The sequence below is a fragment of the Procambarus clarkii genome, chromosome 22 (assembly GCF_040958095.1).
Source record: "Procambarus clarkii isolate CNS0578487 chromosome 22, FALCON_Pclarkii_2.0, whole genome shotgun sequence".
Classification (NCBI taxonomy): Eukaryota; Metazoa; Arthropoda; class Malacostraca; order Decapoda; family Cambaridae; genus Procambarus; species Procambarus clarkii.
This window is the reverse complement of record NC_091171.1, coordinates 26,889,295-26,908,266: the sequence shown is the minus strand read 5'-3', so window position 1 is coordinate 26,908,266 and position 18,972 is coordinate 26,889,295.

Below are 18,972 nucleotides of genomic sequence, written 5' to 3'. Positions count from 1 at the left end.
GGCTCAGGGTGGCAACAGCGTGAGCAGTGAGACTCAGGGTGGCGTCAGTGTGTAGAGTGAGGCTCATGGTGGCGTCAGTGTGTAGAATGAGGCTCAGGGTGGCGTCAGTGTGAGCAGTGAGGCTCAGGGTGGCGTCAGTGTGTAGAGTGAGGCTCAGGGTGGCGTCAGTGTGTAGAGTGAGGTTCAGGGTGGCGTCAGTGTGGGCAGTGAGGCTCAAGGTGGCATCAGTGTATAGAGTGAGGCTCAGGGTGGCAACAGTGTGAGCAGTGAGACTCAGAGTGTGCCCGGCGAGGCCTCAGACGGTCAAGGATTTTAAGTGTGTGATGCTTTTGTTTTAATCTCACAATGCTTTTATTGGTTTAACACCCAAAAGTAATGGCTTTTAGTGTAAAATAAAAATTGTGTGCACTACAACAGCCGTTTTCAAGACTCAAGACTCCAGCAACCGTCGCTGACTCGTTGTTGCCAAAGACTGAACGCAATTTTAAGGTTAGTGGTTTTTTAATTTATAATCAAATTGCTTAAATATTTTTTATTGGGGTGGTATTTTGCGTATAATTTTAAGGTCCCTATTATTTTAGCTGGTCTATAAGACGACCCCTGGTTTTGGGCTGCTGCTTTTGTTGACTCATGTGTCGCCTTATCCGCCGCGATATACATACATATATATATATATATATATATATATATATATATATATATATATATATATATATATATATATATATATATATAGTGACGGTAACGCGTTGGTGTTCGGCTGTTTCAAAAGCTAAGGGTATGGCCTCGTCACATAAAGAAACAAAAAGAGAAAATATGGAACTTTCATCTGTGGTAAGGTAATGGGAAGACACACAAAACACAAGTAAATTTAACAATGAAATTTTAATTACGTTAGAAAAGCAAAACATGAATAAAAATGGACATAAAAAGTGTAACATAAGTCAATCAAACAAAATAATAAGAATAATCACTGGCAAAATAAAAAGTTACGTTAAGACAGGTGAGTAATATACAAGGAGATATATGGTTGCAGGAATATTGGCTTTAAGCTGCCACCTCTCTTAGTACACGTAAGCCAGGGCTTAGTCTACAAATGAGACGTGTTAACTTGTGGAAAGCACGGGATATTCTGAGGGCTGTAGGTCGTGGTGGCCCCAGACATCAGGTAGTGTGGCGGGTGGAGGAAGCAGGTGCGACGGCACCAGCCAATCAGCGATGTGCAGGCGACGAACAGGTAGTTCGCTGGTTCGAGTGGCGGAGGTGGAGCAAGTGTTCCTGGTGCTGAATACGTTTGCTCTCTGGCAAACCTTGGTGTTGTACTTGTTGGATATATCTTCTATATTAGTTGTTATTGTTGTTATTAGTTGTATAGGGACGTACTTAGGAGGGAAGAGCAGGCTCAATCTCTCTTGAAGGAGATTATCGTCACAATATATATATATATATATATATATATATATATATATATATATATATATATATATATATATATGCGCCTTAGTGTGGCAATCCAGAGAGGAAATGCTCACTGCATCCATGGTTCCTGTCCGCCATCTGAGGAGCTGGAGGAGCTGTTCAACTTGTGACAAGCAGCCTTGCACCCTGCATGTAATCAATAGTGTAACTTTTTTTGTGTAATGACATTTTCAAATAAAGTTAGATAAATATACACACATACCAAAAGAATAGGGGTGGTAGGAGAAGAAAATATCAAAGTGTTCAGTGAGGATCCACAAGGTCTTCTCTGAGTACTCTTTATTTTCTTCTCCAAGGCTATGGGTCCCTACACTTGCACCAGAGGTGCAAGTGTAATACCCTTCTAGGTATTTAAAAAAAAAAAAAAAAATATATATATATATATATATATATATATATATATATATATATATATATATATATATATATATATTTATATATATATATATATATATATATATATATATATATATATATATATATATATATATATATATACATATATATAAATATATATATATATGTGTTGAATATGACCAAAAGGGTAAGATTATTGATTCTAACACGACTCTTCTCAATATTTCTTACGTTTTTCTTCACTGTCAAGGGAAGTTGAAAAATTCACTCTCCAAAGTTCCTTTTTCACTTTATTGTAGTCTGACGCCTGAGGGATGCGTTTCGCAAGGTACACCTTACACTTTCAAAGACAATTTTACCGTTGTTGTTATAGATTCAGCTACTGGGAACAAAATGTTCCCAGTAGCACGGGCTATGGTGAGCCCGTAGTGGACTTACCTGGCACAGGAGCGGGGCTGTAACTTGCACTTTTACCGTGTTTAACATAGGATTATATACTCTTTGGATGTGGTGTTATGGCATTCATCCATCACCATCCATGAGGTGGTGGATAAATGCCATAACAAGGGAGTATTAAATATATATCAATGAAATAAATGGATCACGGGGGTATCAGTGAATAAATGGATCAGGAGGTATTAGTAGGGACATTGGATGCTGTGTCTGCGTTGGCTCTGGGTCTTGAAGTGGGATTTGAAGTCCAAACCCGGTTGTTCCGGCACTCATTGGAGAAAACTATCTAGTTTTCTCTTGAAGATGTCCACGGTTGTTCCGGCAATATTTTTTATGGTGTGTTTATATTTTATTATAAATTATTATTATAAACTCAATAATTCTTTCTCGCTGGAAAGATGTTGAACAACCGTGGACCTCTGAAGTTTATACAGTGATCTCTGATTGTGCCTTTGGCATCCATGCTTTTCACTGGTTCTATTCTCCATTTTCTTCCATATCGTTCACTCCAGTATGTTGTTATTTTACTGTGTAGATTTGGGACCTGGCCCTCCTGTATTTTCCAGGTATATATTATTTGATATCTCTCTCGTCTCCTTTCTAGTGAGTACAGTCGGAGACCTTTTGAGACGATCCCATTAATTTAGGTTCTTTATCGCGTCTATGCATATATGGATGGATGGATAGCAAGCTCAGGGATCAATCAACCTATCAACCTTAGATAGGTTCATTGATGCATATATGGATGAATGATGAATGGATAGAAATATGGATGGATAGATTAATGGTTGGATAGAAGGATAGATGGACAGATAATAGATGGATAAAAAAAATAGATTACACACTACACAGTTCAGGACGCTCTGCAGGTTACATTACACACTTCTGGGCGCCTGAAAGACTGTATTTCTCCTCCCTATCCCCTAGCAATCTGTATTAGTAACCTCAGGGTGACCAACAGAAAATTTCTGATCTCTGGGCGTCATTACGGAGCTCAAAACGCCCATAAAGCTGTATTATTGACCTCAGGACGTTTAACAGGTTGTAGTACTGCTATTAGGATGTCCGTCAGGTTGTATTACTCATCTCACGTTATCCTGTAGGCTGTATTACTCATCTCAGATTGTCCTGTAGGCTGTATTACTCATCCCAGGTTGTCCTGTAGGCTGTATTACTCATCTCAGGTTGTCCTGTAGGCTGTATTACTCATCCCAGGTTGTCCTGTAGGCTGTATTACTCATCTCAGGTTGTCCTGTAGGCTGTATTACTCATCTCAGGTTGTCTTGTAGGCTGTATTACTCATCTCAGGTTGTCTTGTAGGCTGTATTACTCACCTCAGGTTGTCCTGAAGGCTGTATTACTCATCCCAGGATGTCCTGTAGGCTGTATTACTCATCTCAGGTTGTCTTGTAGGCTGTATTACTCATCTCAGGTTGTCCTATAGGCTGTATTACTCATCTCAGGTTGTCTTGTAGGCTGTATTACTCATCTCAGGTTGTCCTGTAGGCTGTATTACTCATCTCAGGTTGTCCTGTAGGCTGTATTACTCATCTCAGGACATTTTGAAGCTTGTATTATATATCAGAATTTCTTGTAGATTGTTACACTTAACTCAAGACGAACTTCATGTTGTATTTCTCATGACTGGATGTCTAGCAGGCTGTATTACCCACATCAAACTGTCCTGCAAACTGTATTACTCCTCTCGAGACTTCCTGCAGGTTATATTACTCAGCTGAGGGCTGGCAGCAGGCCGCCTGTTCCACGCCGCAGTAAGTACTCCAAGACAATAATTAACTTGTAACAACCTTTGCAGGGACCGTTTACTAGAAGCACACAAAGCTTAAGCAAATTTATTGATGCCCACATAAACAAGCGTACTATTTTGGTATTAATATATTAAACAAAACAAAATTCTGATTTGGTAAAGGCATCACAGGTGAAATGTCGTCTACGAATAGACTCGAGTCACACCTTAAAGCGATTCAAGCATTAAAAATATATTCCCACTTTGCAATCACTTGTTCCTTAATGTTGTTTATGGCAGTCAATTACATTACGTCAGGTATTTGATGATCAATCACTGTGAAAGTCGCCCACGAGCCTCGTAATCTTCCTGGGGGAGAGTTCTTGTCTGCGTCGTTGCTGCAGTGTTGTTGGGTCTGGTTCTCCCGCAGCCTTGTTTATGCCTGCAGCATAATTAGGTTCACATAATAGGCAAGGTCATCCGGCCACCAGGACGAGCCAAGGAACATTGCCTCTCACCATCACACCTGACGCTTTTTTGTGTATAATGTCCTGAGAGAGAGAGAGAGAGAGAGAGAGAGAGAGAGAGAGAGAGAGAGAGAGAGAGAGAGAGAGAGGAAGTGGGTTTTGGAGGGAGGCAGGTAGACAGAGAGAGAGGAGAAAGAGAGTGAAAGGGAAAGAGATACGTGGGGAGGTAAGTAGGTAGGCAGGCTGGCATGTAGGATATAGTGATGATGGTGGGAAGTGAAAATCATTCAGAAAGACAATACAAAGAGTTCAAGATTGATCTGTGTTTGAGTCGCTAGTGTGCCACACCTCCTCCCTGCTGGGTGGACACCCCACAACACCACACCTCACACCAGAGAACATGTCTTAGAAGGAGTCGTCAACACAGACGAAACTTGCTTTGCAACTCCTCCAGCTGTAGTCTTCAGCCTCTACAGTTATAGCACAATTTTTCATTAATTCCCATACAACCTGCACTAGTATATCATCTCCTCACAGCCGTAATTTCTTCTTGCTCTTAATATCATGTATTAACTCGTCCTCTTACAAATTACGTCGCTTTTCGCTCGTGCAAAATACGCATACGCTGAGTGCGCGTACGAGCGAAAAGCGACGTATTTTGTAAGAGGATGAGTTGTATGTCACACACATATAACAACATTAATATTAATATTATTATTCAGTGCGTTCTCACAAGCGTTCCCAACACCAAGAAATTGTCGTACTTAGGTGCCCTAACCTAACCATCCACAGACAACAAGACAAGACAACAGGTCTAAATTGAAGCACATATATATTTTATGATGTTACAAAGTACTGCATCAGACATTATAGACGTTTCAATGTACGAATTTGTAGATGCAACTTTTCTCTTGCTCACTAACACACAAGGCAGGAAGAATTTTTAGAGCTGCATATACTCTTTGCAGCTCTAAATAAATTCTCGAACGAGAATTATAAATATTTATAATTCTCGTTCTTCATTCATTAAAATGGACAAGCAAATTTAGGATAAATTGGTAGGATAGCTTTCAATACACCAGAGTCAATGAAAGTGTTACACAGTTGGTTGTACAAAAGACCAGGTCCAAAATCTTTCACAGTTTCACATTCAATAATGAAATGTTCAAGTTCAAGTCAAGATTTATCACAGAGTTTACAATCTGAGTATTCTGGTAGTGACTCAGCCTCACTAACCTGCCAGATGTGTCTATAGCCAAGGCGAATTCGCGCAATGTCTCCATCACATTGCCTGGGCCGGTTACTGTGCTGACCATACAAATACTTATTTACAAAAATTGTCATAGCTTTTAATACTGTAGCTTTCAGTTCTTAGGGCATTTCTTCTTTCCTCTAAATCTGAGGTAATCTATTTAATTTATGCTTTTTAATAATTGTATTAGATTGTCCAAAGTCATAATCCGTCTTTTCTTTCCTGCAAGCTTCATTGGCCAATCGATTTACAAAGTCATGCTTTACATCTCCAGCATGGGACGGGATCCACACATGTATTATACAAAACTTATTATCGTTGGCAAAATCACATTCTATTTAATATTACAAGATACTTCAGACATTAATGGTGATTGGTTATTTAAAGACTGCAGAGCACTTTTAGAGTCACAAAATAACACTCCACCCACATGAGTTTAAGGTACTCAGTGGCGAAATAAATACCAAATAGCTCAGTCTGTGTCGTGCATAAAAAGTAATTACTTACTTTTTATGATCATTATATACTGCATATGCACAACCTGTTCTACTTATGTTCAATTGCACAGAACTATTAATAAAGACATAAAATTCAGTTGGTTGCATATTTTGAAGGTGACTGTCAACAGCTTGTAGTGTTATGCATCACACATTTTCAGTGTTATCGGCTTGCTTTAAACTGGTGGGTGAATAATGTATAGAGACCTGCACATCTTTCCAAGCGGGAATATAGTTAACAATTTTATAAGAATTAAGAGACATTCAGTTCCATAGATTATTGGCACAACAACAACAACACACGCCCCTGTAATGAGTTTTGTTCGTGAAGTATTGAGGGAAGAGTCAAAACAAATAAATACAATTATATTATCGTACATGAGAAGTAATTAAATGAAATCGACATAGCCTAGATCTCCCATTTAAAGTTAAATGTCTCGCGCTCGAATATTTCTACATTAAAAAAATATTACTTGCTCATTTTGCGTGTCAATCACCAGCTTTCATACCTTACCAGTGATGTAAATAATCACATAGACATTAATATGGATATTAATGTACCTACAAAATAACCAGATGGTCGAAAACTAAAATCTCGGACTACGAGGCTAATTATAATGAATTGAATAGCCTCGTCAACCTAATTCTAAAATCACATAATATCTCTGGCTTATTGTATCATTAAATTCGGCTCCTCTTGCTGAAACAAAGTGTACTACTTTCCTTTATAACTGTTGTGGTGGTACCATACTAGCTATGGCGGACACACCATGGGAGAGTATAATGGGTTACAGAAGCGACAAACACTCACCTAGAGTCTGTAGTCTACGGAGGTAGGGACAGAAGCGAGTCTAGGCATCGGAGGTAGATAGATAGAGGGATGAGAGGAGGTGGGTGATTCATTCAATTACAGCCAGCAAGTACAGGATCAAAAATCCAGCAGGGAAGTAGAGGTGATGTGAGCATGGAGCGGTCTGCCTCTTACCCCATACGCAGGGCCTCCTGTCCTCTTAAAAATAGCGTCGTTTTTGGCCGTTTACCAGTATGGCCAAAAGTGGACGTAATTTGAAAATTAAAATAAATTTGTTTTTTTTTCAACAACAGTAATTTAAGGGTCCTCTGATAGGTTCGGTGGGTAGGAAATTCTCATAAAGTTTCAAAACGTTATGAAAAACGTTAATTGAAAGTTTCCTCTTCTAACCTTACCAAGTAGGCCGGACGACTCAAACAGAAAACGGGACAGTACGTCACTTTTGTGAGTCGATTTCATTTCAAATTACGTCCACTTTTGCCCATAGCGCGCTTACCAGCCAAAAGTGACATAATTTTTAAGAGGACGGGTTGGGCACCGTCGGGTATATCCTGGAGGCGGGAGATGCTCCCGTCGGCGGCGTATTTAAATGTGAGTCCCTCCACACTCCACACTCCCTATGTCCTCATAAAGAAGGGGGAGAGTGTGACACTTGACACTCTTAAGTGTCAAGAGAGAGAGCAACACTTGACTATTTCTAGATTGGACAGCTGAGTATATATGAACTTGGTAAATTATAGCTGGTACTTATTAAAATATAGCAATTATGTTCATATATAAAAAGTAATCACTTACCATATCTAAACTCCAGTATAACACTAAGTATAGTAAAATTTTCAATGAACTCAGGTAGGTTTCCATATTATAATTTTTATAATATTTATAAGTATTCTTCGCAATTTCTTTTAACTTTCCCTCTCTTAGTTCACTTTTCCCAGCTACACTTTACTTTTTATACCAGTACACTCATCAATCTTGATAACTGCCGGTAATTTGTTCCCTCAGTTCCACGTCGAGATCTGCTCCTAGAGAAACACTATGCCTCAGTACCGGCCCTCAAGCCTAAACACTGCCCCTTGGTCGTGGCTCCTTCTTCGACCTACAACCACACTTTCAACACCACTCTCATCTTCTCGATCGCAACGGAAAGCAATTGGGTTTATGCCTTCCAGTATCCGGCCTGTTGCCATCCTCTTATTTCTGTTGTGCTCATGTTCCTGAATTTAATTCCTGGTGACCCGATGGCCATCCTAGAGGGTTCAAGAGCATCACATCGTCTACCTCCCCATACAAAAACTTGGCTCCTTCCTATGGGCTCTCTAGCAGTAATTACATCTCCCACAGAGCAGCTCTTTCTCCATCTTGTCGAGTTCTTCACCAGGATCAGACATTCCTTTTTTCAAGTTGTCCAATTTCTCATCCATACCTTTTGAAAGACTGTACAATGACCCTTCCCTGAATGTGTAGGTGAGGCGTGTCCTCGGCCAGAAAGGCTAGTGGCCTGGGATGCTCCCCGAGACATCGTGGGGGTACGTGGCCGAGTACGGGAGAAACCTTCCCCCGAGGGCGGCTGTTCTTGTCTAGTGAATCTTCTCATGGCGTTCACTCGTGCTGCTGGGCCATGAGAATCACACTGATGTGGGCCGTATCGGGAGCAGCTTGTGTGCCCATAAATAACAACAGAGTTATGCCGAAAAGTCTGAGGTCGGTCGATAGCCTCCTTCATGGAAGAGAGTTTAGCGTTGGCAAAGTATTCCGCCAATCCCTTCATCATGTAATCCCTGACCGAATCATATTTAAGCCAGTTGTTCTGCTTGCCGAAGAGAGACATGTTTGTAGGCTCGATGTGGCAAAAGCTGGACTCTATCTGCCCAATTTAAGATTTCTTCCTCTGATTCGTGATGAGCCTGAGTGTAAACTACATTATAGCCATGTCCAATAACTCATTTAACCCAAAATGGCATTACGCGTTTCATCATTCGTGTATAATCTGTGGATGGGTCCAGGTCCAGTAAGGGGTTGTAAAAAATCACCCGATTTACACTTCAAACATGAACCTAACTGCGTCAGCGACGTAGATCCTGACGAGTCCTTTTCAAAGGAATATGATGTATAATGTCAATAGAAAATCGCCCAGTCTGACTTCCCGTTAACTCCCGGGGAGGAGGGGGGGGGTGGTGCCTGAAGGGTGGTTCATGGTGTCCATGGCCCGACCGTCTCATGAAGTAATTCGAGTCATCTGAATCCGAGTCGTGGGAACTGGGTGAAGAACGTTGACAAAAAGGTCTACGAGTTGCATGATATGGCCGATGAGGGAAGGAGCGCCTCCGCCGAGCACCCGACCATTCCCCCCAGACCTCGGTTAATTGCTCTCAGGGATTCTTCTGAGCTACCGGCGTCTGCACGGTAGTATCTCTGGAAGAAACAGTTACTTCCGTCCGGTCGACCTTGATCCTTTTCAGCGACTGGGATTTGAACCCGGAGGCGTGCGCCATCGGGGTCACGTCAAAAGATATTTCAGCCAAGAAAGTGGATGCATGACCCTAAGACGGTTAAGATCATAAATGTTACCGTCAGTAATCGTGCGACTGCGTCTGAAACCCAAGATACGCCTAGTCAATGTGTCTGATACTCCAGGCTGGACCATCAATTCCCGTGCAGACGCTGTGTTTATCTGGAGTCTTGACGTGATGCAGAAGAAGTGAGAGACTCAGATACGTACGCCCGCAGCCAAGCAATTGCTACTGCGTGTTCCAGTGTTAATAGCCAGGAAATACATACCTTAATTCTAGAAACACCGGAAATAATAAACACTCCACGCTCAAAAATGGAACTGTAATAGATCTGGCTGGTTAAACCATACCTGCAATGGCATGGAGTACTCTTAAAAGAACTAAATGCACTTATGGTAGGTGCTGAGTGCACCTAATCTAGGACTATGCACTAATTCTAGTGTCACGCACTTACAGCTAGAATATTTTCAATACAGGTAAATGTCATAAATTCATGTAACCGCTGAATAATGGACATACCCAAAGCACATTTATTGTAGACGAAGTTACCAGCCTCTGCACTGGTAACTTAAAAGTGTGGCATAAAGTGGCCTTGAAAGGTAGCATACCGTTCGATGTATATATATAATATGAATTTATGTCATTCAGAAAAGTTTAAATTTCTAAATAATACTTATTTCAAGTAAAATAGTTGTTTACATGCTGTACTCTGAAAATCTTGGTTAAGCACTTGAAAGTAAGTGCATGCACTTAAAGCTAGGTGGGCTCACTGCAGGTGTGTATCACGAATTTATGTTACTCCGATCAGTGAAAATTTCTGTCACACTTATTGCAAGTAAAATCACGTATGTTCACTAAAATATCTGTTAGGCACATGCGCCCGCTTCAGTGCAGGGCGATGGTGTCTCCTGGAGGACAACGAATTTTCCACACAGCAGAAAATTGTCAAAAAGGGGAGAATATAGCACCACGAACACAACAAATTGCAGAGAACACAAATGTAACCTTGAAATCCTCTTGGACAGCTTACTAGAAGAGACTGGTACCCAAAACATAAGTTTTGTTTTAACATTCAACATTCATAAACATTCAATACCCAACTTTAAATACTTTAAATACCCCAAAACATAAGTTTTGGGTATTTAAAGTACCAAAAAACTGAACTTAAAACTTATTTAAAGTACCCTAAACTTAAGTTCTGGGTACCAGTTAAACTGAAGTTAAGACGAACCTTCGAAAATACATGAAATGGTGAATAATTCTCAGAAACAGACGAACAGTACTTACTAAACTAAATGCCTCTGACAACGCGGCTGAAGAACATCGAGCAGCAACGACCACACTGGAGAACATCGAGCAGCAACGACCACACTGGAGAACATCGAGCAGCAACGACCACACTGGAGAACATCTAGCAGCAACGACCACACTGGAGAACATCGAGCAGCAACAACCACACTGGAGAACATCTAGCAGCAACGACCACACTGGAGAACATCGAGCAGCAACGACCACACTGGAGAACATCTAGCAGCAACAACCACACTGGAGAACATCGAGCAGCAACGACCACACTGGAGAACATCTAGCAGCAACGACCACACTGGAGAACATCTAGCAGCAACGACCACACTGGAGAACATCGAGCAGCAACGACCACACTGGAGAACATCTAGCAGCAACGACCACACTGGAGAACATCTAGCAGCAACGACCACACTGGAGAACATCGAGCAGCAACGACCACACTGGAGAACATCTAGCAGCAACGACCACACTGGAGAACATCGAGCAGCAACGACCACACTGGAGAACATCTAGCAGCAACGACCACACTGGAGAACATCTAGCAGCAACGACCACACTGGAGAACATCTAGCAGCAACGACCACACTGGAGAACATCGAGCAGCAACGACCACACTGGAGAACATCGGGCAGCAACGACCACACTGGAGAACATCTAGCAGCAACGACCACACTGGAGAACATCTAGCAGCAACGACCACACTGGAGAACATCTAGCAGCAACGACCACACTGGAGAACATCGAGCAGCAACGACCACACTGGAGAACATCTAGCAGCAACAACCACACTGGAGAACATCGAGCAGCGACCACACTGGAGAACATCTAGCAGCAACGACCACACTGGAGAACATCGAGCAGCAACGACCACACTGGAGAACATCGAGCAGCAACGACCACACTGGAGAACATCGAGCAGCAACGACCACACTGGAGAACATCGAGCAGCAACGACCACACTGGAGAACATCGAGCAGCAACAACCACACTGGAGAACATCGAGCAGCAACGACCACACTGGAGAACATCGAGCAGCAACGACCACACTGGAGAACACTTAAGGTGCAAGGAACCACAGATAAAATGGAACTAGAGCCGTTGAAAACAACGAAGAAATTTTAACTGGAGTTAGGTGGGTGACTTCGAGAAGAGGTCCTGGCGAGGTCGTCTTGAACACCCCGGCGCCACAGTAGTGGTGGTACCACCACAAGTGCAACATCAACACAAAGTTATGGCCGGTCCGTAGAATTACCCAAAGCTTCCCAAAGTTTTCTTGCATTACGTAAATAATGAAGAAATATAGTATATTTACTCACTATAAAGTTGGTGCTGAAGGCAGAATATGATCAAACATATTTTTATTCTGAAATAATATAATTTCATAATGAAATAAGAAATACATATGTGGCAGGTGACGCCACATGAAGTCCAAGCGACAATGTGGTGGAGCGACTTATCCAAGATATATGTTCGCCTGGAGAGTGTTTGCTGGCATATCAGCCTCCTGTACACAGTGAGTCAGTCGTCGCACTTCTTGGTTCAAATTACTGCAAATTTAATTGGTGATATTAACAAGCAGAATGCATATTTATAATAATATATGGCATAAATATCCACAAAACATTTAAGATTTATTTAAAAATACGTATTTGAAAGTTAAATCAACTCCATAAGACAATAGTTTTGTTATATAGAAACTAATCTATAGGCAGGCAGCTAAGTACATGGAGTCCAAGCATGTCATAACACACTGACAGTAACCAACTTAATCAATTAATTTCATCGCAAACAAAATTCAAAACAAACTTTTCCTGCTGTGAGTACCTGTGCTTGCTGCCCGCCACCGTGCTGCCTGACGCAAGATACCGATACAACATATTCCTCATACCATACACAACCAACCATGACTCCCAAAAGCAAGTTTGCGCATCATCATTGCAGTCCCCGTGGCGTAGTTGTAAAACACTCGGTCGGCGCCTCGTAACCGCTTTGGCCTGGGTTCGTATCCTGGCCGGGGAGGATTGACTGCCCGCCAATTCTTAACGTGAAGCCTTTGTTCACCCAGCAGTGAATTGGTACCTGGTTGTTAAACGATTTAGAGGGTCGTATTCCGGGGGGAAATTAGGATTAAGGCCTAATAAGCACGCCCGAAACGCTATGCGTGTTAGTGGCTTTACAGGAATGTAAGAACTATTGTATATATAAATAAATAAATCTATATAAATAAAAATGGAAATGTTCGTTTGTGCATAACCGTTAATCTCCGAAAGTTCTTCACCGATTGCTTTGAAATTTTCACACAACGTTCCATTCGCATCCGAGCGGGTTTTTTATATACATTCTATATAGATGTCATGTCTGTGACGGTAAATAAACATGCTTTTTTTCTGAAAAACTGTGTTTTTCATGTGAGGGAAATATTCGAAACCTCTTTACCGATTGCTTTGAAATTTTGACACAACGTTGCATTCGAATAGGAGCGCCTTTTTATATATCTACTATATACATGTATTATTATTATTATTATATACGAACTGACCTGTGACAGGAAAAATCATTCGTTTTTTAAATACAGCGCCATCTGTTGGACGTAAGAGCAACACACGGTGTAATCTCCGAAAGTTCTTCGCCGATTGCTTTGAAATTTTGACACAACGTTGCATTCGAATAGGCGCGTCTTTTTATATGCCTACTATATAACTATATAGATGCCACCCCTGTCACAGGTAAAAACATGCGTTTTTGAAAAACAGCGCCATCTGTTGCACATAATAGCAACATGCACGCTATACTAAATATGTCACGAATTCCATTTCAATGTTTCCGGTTGCACTGTTCAATTTTATTTTCATAGATTTCGATATATTTTATTTTTGATTTAATTATTTTGTGTGACATTGTGTTGGAATTGAGCTGTGTTGTTTACCTTACCGTTCATTTCATGAGTACAGTTTATTTTTTTATTTTTTCATATTTTCATTTCATTTTTTAACTGTTTTTCTTATATTTCAGTGATGGGAACATCAGTTCACTTGATGCTCCTAATTTTCTGATGGAAACATCAGACCATTTGGGAAGCCATCAGACGAGGGAGTGGGGAATGGTGGGGAAGGACATGGGGACGGGGGAGTTTGGGATGGTGGGGACGATGGGATGGGAGAATGGAGAATGGTGGGGAGGACAAAGGGACAGAGGAGTGGGGCATGGTGTGAAGGAAGAGGGGATGGTGGAGTGGGGAATGGTGGGGAGGACTGAGGGACAGGGAAGGTTGTTGTGGCTCAGCAACGTACACGCGTTGCTGAGCCACAGCAACGCGTGGCCGGGTACTGCTAGTAAATAAATAAATCTGCAAATTCCTCGCTAACATACCACTTCACGCACTTCAAGCGTACTGCTAGTCCCTCACCGGAATTCCCTAACGGGAGTGAGAATCAGTGGTTCAAGAAAATGTGTCTAGTCTTTGAGGCTCAAATTACAATCATTCAGGGCCTTCCATGTGATGAACAAGCTAACAGCGTGAACCTTCATCAACAGCAACAACAAATAACCCTCCTTCGTGAAGATTTTAAAGCCTGTCTGGCGAACCAACATCACCCGTCTCCGTGAGGAAAATGCGCGTCTGAAAACCAACGAATCCATAAAATAACAAGAGGAAGCGCTGCACAAAATGACTGCATGCATCTGTACTATAACCGCCCAACAATCTGTCTCCCAGGATGAACAAGAGCAGCAAACGCTACTGGACTCTGTTATTGTGTCATCTTCAGCCATCCCTGTGGAAAGCGAAGGCGAGAAGTGTATTGACATTGTACATGTTATCATAAAAGACCAAATGCTTTATGAGGTCAACAAAACAAACATAATTGCTGCTTACAGAGTAGGGGAAAGAATCCAACAGGTCAAAATATAAAAAATCGCCTCAAACTAGCTACACATTCCCTAAAATCCAATCTTATTAAGGCAGCAGTATCCTCTAACAAAGGGGGGTGTACATCAACGAGTGCCTGACCAGGACTCTAACAAGGGGGGTGTACATCAACGAGTGCCTGACCAGGACTCTAACAAGGGGGGGTGTACATCAACGAGTGCCTGACCAGGACTCTAACAAGGGGGGTGTACATCAACGAGTGCCTGACCAGGACTCTAACAAGGGGGGTGTACATCAACGAGTGCCTGACCAGGACTCTAACAAGGGGGGTGTACATCAACGAGTGCCTGACCAGGACTCTAACAAGGGGGGTGTACATCAACGAGTGCCTGACCAGGACTCTAACAAGGGGGGTGTACATCAACGAGTGCCTGACCAGGACTCTAACAAGGGGGGTGTACATCAACGAGTGCCTGACCAGGACTCTAACAAGGGGGGGGTGTACATCAACGAGTGCCTGACCAGGACTCTAACAAGGGGGGTGTACATCAACGACTGCCTGACCAGGACTCTAACAAGGGGGGGTGTACATCAACGACTGCCTGACCAGGACTCTAACAAGGGGGGGTGTACATCAACGAGTGCCTGACCAGGACTCTAACAAGGGGGGTGTACATCAACGAGTGCCTGACCAGGACTCTAACAAGGGGGGGTGTACATCAACGAGTGCCTGACCAGGACTCTAACAAGGGGGGTGTACATCAACGAGTGCCTGACCAGGACTCTAACAAGGGGGGTGTACATCAACGACTGCCTGACCAGGACTCTAACAAGGGGGGTGTACATCAACGAGTGCCTGACCAGGACTCTTACAAAGGGGGTGTACATCAACGAGTGCCTGACCAGGACTCTAACAAGGGGGGTGTACATCAACGAGTGCCTGACCAGGACTCTAACAAGGGGGGTGTACATCAACGAGTGCCTGACCAGGACTCTAACAAGGGGGGTGTACATCAACGAGTGCCTGACCAGGACTCTAACAAGGGGGGGTGTACAACAACGAGTGCCTGACCAGGACTCTAACAAGGGGGGTGTACATCAACGAGTGCCTGACCAGGACTCTAACAAGGGGGGGTGTACATCAACGAGTGCCTGACCAGGACTTTAACAAGGGGGGGTGTACATCAACGAGTGCCTGACCAGGACTCTAACAAGGGGGGGTGTACATCAACGAGTGCCTGACCAGGACTCTAACAAGGGGGGTGTACATCAACGAGTGCCTGACCAGGACTCTAACAAGGGGGGGTGTACATCAACGAGTGCCTGACCAGGACTCTAACAAGGGGGGGTGTACAACAACGAGTGCCTGACCAGGACTCTAACAAGGGGGATGTACATCAACGAGTGCCTGACCAGGACTCTAACAAGGGGGGTGTACATCAACGACTGCCTGACCAGGACTTTACCAAGGGGGGTGTACATCATCGAGTGCCTGACCAGGACTCTAACAAGGGGGGTGTACATCAACGAGTGCCTGACCAGGACTCTAACAAGGGGGGTGTACATCAACGAGTGCCTGACCAGGACTCTAACAAAGGGGGGTGTACATCAACGAGTGCCTGACCAGGACTCTAACAAGGGGGGTGTACATTAACGAGTGCCTGACCAGGACTCTAACAAGGGGGGTGTACATCAACGAGTGCCTGACCAGGACTCTAACAAGGGGGGGTGTACATCAACGAGTGCCTGACCAGGACTCTAACAAGGGGGGTGTACATCAACGAGTGCCTGACCAGGACAAGGCAGAAACTCCTCTACCGTCTGCGGCAAATCCGTAAATAAAGCCAAGGAATGATCCATCAATGCTATATAAATATGGCATAATAAAAGTGAGGAAAACTCCTACAGGAAAAACCTATGTGATATCAAATGAGGATAACTTCAATAAATTCCTGCCACAATGTGGGGTTATCTGACCTGACTAACCCTATCATTTGTGCCTCATCTTAATTACCCCCTTTGTCACCAAGTGCAAGCTGGGTAACCTAGGGTTCACTGTTACCTAGCTTCCCCCATACTCCCTTGCTCTGTTGTGCTCTGGCTGTGTCTGTGTCCTCTATTGTAAATCGTTGCTTTCAGTGTACCTAAGTGTACCTCAGAGTAATCCACCTCATTTATTCTAGTGTATTTTTAGTCATTTTATTAAGTTATTGTGTTCTAATCATAGTCATTCTTTATTGAATCCTTATTTTTTTACTTGTCATTCATATTTTACTTGTCTAATTACATTGTTTCTTATTCTATTTTTACTTGTTCATATTTTATTTGCATTTCATTCTATAGTTATTTTAATATCTAGAACTTTTTTGTAATTGCTCCAAATTTCATTTTTCTACTGAAATTAGTTTTTTATTTGTTCTCTTTACATTGCATCATTAATTGTACCTTTGTCATTTTACAATCAAACAGCTTCCTTATACAATCTAGTATAGACCCAGAACTAAACCTCTTATCAAGTATCTATGACAATCATCACTTTAATGATCAAAATTGCAGGTATTATAGAGCACATGATGTAAACAATGTATTAACACATTATCAAAATGTATCTGTTAATTACAGATCTTGAATTAAGATCTCTAAGCAAACACTTTGATTATGTTAGTGCCCTAATTAAACTGTTAACAAATTCACCTTTATTATACTTACTGAAACGTGGTTGAAAGAGGATACAACACAACTAGGTGAGTACATACCAAACTACTCGGTAATTCACAACTGTCGGCCAATCCAGAGAGGTGGTGGTATTGCTCTTTGCTGCCACCATAAACTGACATATACCACCGACATGTAAAACTGACTCTGAATCACTCCCCCTCTCGTACCGTCTAGTACCACTCCCCTCTCGTACCGTCTAGTACCACTCCCCTCTCGTACCGTCTAGTACCGACGCGTTACCTTGTTCGGAAAGCATGTAAACTTGGCCGATGTAAACACAAGGAAGAGTACAGCCCCTCCAGCAAAGTCACGGTCCTCACTTGACTTGCAATTAGTCCCTTCAGCACGCAATCAGGTCAACGTAACTTTCCAAGAAAATAGATAAACCATAATTATTCTGTGGTAGCCTGACTTTGGTAGCGCTGCTGTGGATGCGTCACAGAACTGCCAAACAAGCCACAGTCTTCTCCAACTGCCACTACGTACACAAATTCAACTCTATTTGCGTAACCAGACATGTGCGCATCTCAGTTACCCATGTATCTTATCGCAACCGATGCATAGAAAACGTTAACTTCTCCGTTCTTTAATGTTTGCCAATCGTATTTTAGATTATTGGTGAATTCCCGTAAAAATATAATTGCGACGTGTTAAGTGAGAGGACAGGTTGTATGGGAGCCGGTAGACCGAGGCTCCAAGCACCTCCTCCACACACTGCAAACTATCCGGCTCCTTGGACGCCCTCTCGGCTGTGCCCTTCGTCCAGACAGGTCGCCCTAGTCTACCTGCCAGTATCACCATACAGGCAAAAATTGGTCTCCACAAACAAACATATAAAAATATTTGTGTTGTGTATTTTTAACATGTTAGGTACATCTGCATTTATACAGTAACTCTAGACAGTGTGAAGGGAAGGGAACTATCAGCTGAAAGCCAAGCCATAACGACTATCTAGCACTGGGAAGGGGGGAGGGGGGATCAGGATAAGGATTTGGGATGGGACGGGAGGAAAGAAAGTAGAGAAGCTACAGATTTTTATGTAGCTAGCTAGCTATGAGATAATAGAATCACCGTGTAGAAAGTCAAACAGGAGCAATTGTCATTCAATGAACAGCATCATAAACTCTGCGGTACCACCTCTCCACATTTGACTATGTAACGAAACCTATCTTGTATCTTGGAGATGATTTCGGGGCTTTAGTGTCCCCGCGGCCCGGTCCTCGACCAGGCCTCCACCCCCAGAAAGCAGCCCGTGACAGCTGACTAACACCCAGGTGCCTATTTTACTGCTAGGTAACAGGGGCATAGGGTGAAAGAACCTGTTTCTTTCCCCCCATCATGGTCTTGAGATAGGGAGCGTGTAAATGGTAGTGAGACACATCTGTTGTTGTCACTGTGATAGTGATAATAGCCATCACAACATTTTAGTTACATGAGTATAACTGTGCTCCGCCTCGCTGCCAGCCTCTGGCGACACCGGTAAGCTTAACTTGTATGCTATG